This window comes from Diospyros lotus, chromosome 5 (genome assembly GCF_014633365.1).
Source record: "Diospyros lotus cultivar Yz01 chromosome 5, ASM1463336v1, whole genome shotgun sequence".
Classification (NCBI taxonomy): domain Eukaryota; kingdom Viridiplantae; phylum Streptophyta; class Magnoliopsida; order Ericales; family Ebenaceae; genus Diospyros; species Diospyros lotus.
In genome coordinates this window covers 19,871,132-19,877,131 of record NC_068342.1, presented here as the reverse complement: position 1 = coordinate 19,877,131, position 6,000 = coordinate 19,871,132, and positions in this window count along the sequence as shown.

Below are 6,000 nucleotides of genomic sequence, written 5' to 3'. Positions count from 1 at the left end.
ATATTTTAAAAATAATTAAATGAATTAATATACTTTTAAATATGGATCATATTAACCATTATCGTAAAATACTATTATGGCACTGTTATATAGCCATTTAATTTGATTAAGGTGAAGTAAAAAAGAGTAAAAAAAATTACTATATTTTTAGATCTAAGCCTGGATTAATTATTATGATAAATGTTATATTAATATCATTAAATAAGATTTTAATTTTATTAACGATATCAAACACTTGTTCAATCAAATCCTAGTTCAAAAATTATACTCAAAATCATATTTCAATCATTCAAGATGGCAACAATTGTTGCATTGTAAGTTGTACAAAAGATAAGAATGAGGACGAATTTATGTGTGAGTGGTTTTGAGTTTTAGTTTAGGATAATCCATAATAAAATTTAAATTTTAAAAGTAAAAATTTTAATTTTATTTTAATTTTTTAGTAATAGTTTAGTCCAACTCAAATTTTTTCAACTCATCCCACTCTGGATTGTTGGATCCTCCCCTAGATGGGAGCAACTATTTAATTTTTCAAAGAGAATAAAGACAAGAACCCAAATTAAGATTGGGAAAATACCGCATAGTGACTATTACCTCACCACGTTTTTTTTTATTTTTTTGAAAGAAAATGCAAGTATTGTTAGTTGAGCATAAGAGCAAGGGTTACAAAGACTAAAATGGAGCATAGGACCAAAGAATCAACAATCTGCAATTTGCAATTGACTCCCACCCATTGCCAAAAACATACATGCAAGTAACCAGAAAATGTTTCCATCGATCAGTTCTGCAAATGAACTCCCACCCATTGCCGAAAACATGGTTAGCAATCAGCAAGCGACACCACCCCATTGTAGAAGACATGTCCAGCAGAACAACTCCCCAAAACAACAGCCAATTAGTTCTGATGCTTTTTAAGGGGGTTGATGAAACAGGTAGGTGTGATATCCCGCAGTAAGGAAAAGAAGAATAAGAAAAAGGGTTTTTCAGCTGCATCGAGGACCTTAAAAACTAATTCATTTCTTTCTATGCAAATTGTCCGTAATAGGCGTATGAGAGGGATCTTCAATATCTTTTTTGGGCTTTCCATTTGCAAAAAGACATTGGCACTGCTGCCGAGCCCGGGCACGCCAACTGAAGCCCCGAACCCTCCCATTATTTTTGGCTTCTCCACAACCTCCCATTTCACAAGAGGCATCTTATAATTATTCTCATCTTCAACTCCATTTCACAAAAAAAATTCCTTTGCAATCTTGGAATTTTCTGGGGCAACGCCCACAGGAATTTTAAACAAAGACAGATAATAAGTAGGTAAGTTGGACAATACCGATCTAATCAAATTGAAGCCTCCCGCCATAGATAGACCCCATGCCTTCAAAGCCCACAACTTGTTCTTGCCTTCTCTTTCACTTCCACCCACTCTCAAAAATTATTTGAATGATACATTAAATCACCAAGTAAACCTTCCCAAAAACTTGTGTTGGAGACTCATCTGGTCAAGCAAGTGTTCCTCCACCGAGAGAACCCTTCCGGCTGGGAGATTTTCCTGCGGAAGACTCTTTCGGTCCACCTAGGAGAGCCAGAGGAAGGCAGGCACCATACATGATGCTGCAGAAAGCTCTAACGTCAGGGATAACCGTCGTTTTGTCCTTAGTGTTTAGGAAACTACTGATGTGAGAAAAATGATCAAGCAAGTTTTAGAGCAGAAGAAGATACTACCTACCTAGGAAGAAGAACAAAAGAGAAGGATTCCTTTTGCAAAAGGAATCATAGAGATGCCCCCTACCTCCAGAGCTTAAGATGCCTTAGTTATCTACCTATTCTGGAAAGGAAGACCCTCATGGACATATTCAAAATTATGAAACAGCCACATTATTACATGGATGGAAAGATGCAAGTATGTGTTGGGCTTTTCTTTTGACTATGACTGACTATGCTCTCACATGGTTCAATAGTCTGGTAGAACATTTTATATCTTCCTTTGATCAATTACGAAGGGAATTTATCAAGGCTTTTATCATCAATAGTCCAAGAAAGGACGCTACTTACTCTACATATGACAAAGCAACAAAGAGATTTTTAGGCAATATGTTGATTGATTTTGAAATGCTACTCTTGAGATTCATAATTTACAAGTGGGATTGACAGTATTTGCTATACTTCAAGGCACGAGATGAGTGAGATTACAAGAATCTCTGTCTCTAGACCAATCGACATCCCTAGTAGATTTATTTATCAAAGCAAATAAGTATATCCTATAATCAAAATTCATGAAAACGGTAGGTAGCACTAAAGAAAAAGAAAGAAAGAGGAAGGAAAAGGATTTGGATGAAAGAACAAGAAAAAGCGAAGATAAATCTAGGAGATCTAATGCGCCATTCATACTACAATTCAATAATTATACTCTACTTATAAAACCCGGATCGTCTATACTAGCGGCTACAAGGGTGCAAGATTGGTGAGATTTTCGAAAAAAATTAGTCAACTTTGTTAGATTTAAAATGCTATGGCACACACCAAAAGAGAGGTGAATTGGTATATATAAATTCTTTTTACTTAAAAATTCTTTTGATAAAAAAGAGATGTCGCCTATGAAGACCACAATTTTGTTAAACCTCAAGACCTTGAGAAGGCACGATAAGGTATCAACCGTATAAAGACAATCTCGTCTTGACAATGAAGAACACAAGATTGAAAAATATGAAATCTTTTTCAATGAAAGGTTAAATATATGAATCAAGTGAGAAATATAGAGATGCTTGAAAAGATAAATAAACAAAGAGCACAAGCAAGAGATGAACACAAGGATTTGTAGTGATTCGTCTTAATCCAAACCTAATCCACTACATTTGCTCCTCATTAAGGATTGTGTAAACAATTCATTAAAGCCTCCTATCACTTCGGATAGGCCCTCTAGCGCCAAGTTAGGAAATACAATCTCTTACTTGAAAAACAAGCCTTCTAGCAATACAAGCTATGAAAAACAAGAAAGATACAAAAGAGAGTTTATAAGAGTATATACTCTTAATTACAATGTCTCTCAATAAAGATACAAGACTTGAATCAAATGAAACAAATTTAGTACAAAGTCTTTGGGAGAAAAATAAAGCAAAAACTCTTGTAAGCTTCAAGTAAAATGATTTGTAATCTTTAGATCAACCCATTCCCATCCATTAGCCTCTTCTTGATCATTCTCGATGTGTATTTATAGGCATCCCAAAATATCTAAGAAAAAACTAGCTGTTGGAGGTTTTCTGCAAACAGATCTATCGACATATGAGGTGGGTTAGTCAATAGTTGCTAATGAAAATAAAGACTTAGTCGACAGATACAAAGATTTAATCGACAGATACAATTCATCTATTCTGTTATTCGACAAAGTGATAGAGTTAGTCGATAGAGTGAAGGCATTAGTCGACAAATTGGAACACTTAGTCGATAGATTGAAAGGGATAGTCGACAGAATGAAATGGATAGTCGATAGATGCAAGGTAGAAACATAGCTTAGTCGACAGGAGGAAGAACTTAGTCGATAGATTCAATACAAGACTTCTGTTAGTTGACAAATTTAAGAGATTTTGTCAATAGATGAAGTTTGATAATACAAAACATTACAACATATTTACATTTCCTTAGTTTGAGTAAATGTTCTCATTTTCTTTAATTTATATTTTACCTTCCATTTACTTTAATACATAAATGTAAATAAGAAAGTACCCCCATTTGGATTCAGTAAAAATATCTAAAAAATAAAAATCCATAACCATAAGAAAATAGAATTTTGTTTTTAGTATAAACTCGGGATTTAACAAATTTACCACTATCAAAATACATACCTTATATTTATTGAAAAATTCATTAAAAATTGTTTTAACAAGAATGAATACTACCTATCAAAATACCAGAAGATAGATTTTCAAAATGTTTACTTAGAAGTTAAACATCAAAATACACAATAGGATGATTAGAGCAATTTGGATCAACAACATGGTCTTTTGACTTTGAAACATTTTACTTAATTTTTCCAATGATTCAAAACCATTTTGAAAAGCCATTTAGGAGATTCTTTTAAATCTTAATACTTGTTTGTGCAAATCTCCATCTATAGAAAATTATAGATCATTTGGTTTTCATTTTTACAAAGGTACTCAAAATTGATTTTTGTTTCCAAATCATATTATCAATTTTGTTTTTCATCATCAAAACTAAATACAAGATAAACACAAGAGTAAAATATCAAACTTATAGGAAAAGACAAGGATGTCTTCTGTAGATTCCATAGAGTTTATGGCCATCTAACAGACAACTGTCAAGATTTAATGAATCAAATAGAAATGTTAATTAGAGAAGGCAGGCTCAGAAGATATGATGGTGTTGAAACAAGAAGATGACATGACCAATGACAAGATGAAATACCAAAGAGACGAGAAAGACAAGAACAATAGCAAGAAGATAAAAGGAGAGATGACCAGAGAACTCCTCATCTTGATAATGAGCCCATTTTCTAAGCTATCCATGTTATTTTCAATGGAGAAACTTTAACGGGAGACACATCATCTGCTTGAAAGGCCTATGCTAGACATGCCTATCATGTGAACTCTATCATGAAAGGACAAGACAATGAGAAACCCATTACCTTCACCCTAAAAGATAGGGGGAATATCATTATGCCCCATGACGATCCTATGGTGATCTCAGCCATCAAAGCTAAACACCCCATGGAAAGGATATTAGAAGATAGTTACACTTCTGTGAACTTGATTTATTGGAATTGTTTTGAGGAAATGTACTTCTCTTTAGATAGATTGAAATATGTATCCTCACCTTTATACAGCTTTACTAGGGGAGTAGTACCAGTTGTTAGATTAATACAATAAGCAGTAACCTTGGGCACTGAGCCTCAAAGCATTACTCAAAACTCCCTCTTTGGCATGTAATGTTTTTTATTTATTTTGGCATGTAATGTTAATACTTGGATGACCGGTCCTCAATGATATGAGGGTCATGATCTCATGAGGATACCTTCTTATAAAATTCCCTAAACCACATGGAGTAGACCAACACTAGAAGAATTTTAGTATATTGTGACAAAAATAATTGTGATGGATTAAATTTTATCACCAAAAGTATCTTTTTTTGTGACAAAATAGAATTTTCTCATGTGAAAGTTAAAAAGTGATTAAAGTTGTGACAAAAAATATTTTGTCATAATATAGAGAGGTAGATAATTTATAATGACAAAATAATTTTTGTTACAAAATTTTGTCACATCAACTTGGGGCCAAATTTTTAGCGCTAATTCAACTTGCATAATATGACAAAATAATTTTATTAGAAAAAATGTTGTCATAGTATTTAATCATATAAAATGTAATTACAAAATTTTTTTAGTCACAATAAGTAATAATTTTTATTACAAAAAAGTTTTGTCACAACATAGTATTATAAAAAAATGACAAAAATATGTATGTCACAAGAAATTCAATTTTTGTGACAAAAATAGTGTTAATGACAAAAATATTTTTGATGAATTCAATATTTTCATAAAAATATGTTATATTAAGCATAAAAAATAATAATCTGGTGACAAAACAAAAATATTTAAAATATTTTGTCACAATAAAAAAACAAAAGACATGTAGTGACAAAATATTTTGTTATAAAATATTTTGTCATAAAATATTGCTACCAAATTTTTAGTGTCAATATTAATTGGATATCTAAGCATATTTCATCAAAAACAATTTTAGTTACTATATTTTATAATAAAAAGTTTTAATACAAAATATTTTGTCACTATTAAATATTGATCCGTAATTAATTATATCTATTGTTATATGTAATGTGTCATTAATATTATCAATATATTCCACTAATCAAGAACATTTTTTAAATTGATTTAAAGGTCTTTTAATTATTTAATTATCTTAAGTCATAAATTGATTAACTTCTAAATTGATTATTTTTTTAAGTATATAGTGAAATATTGAATTTCAAATAAAT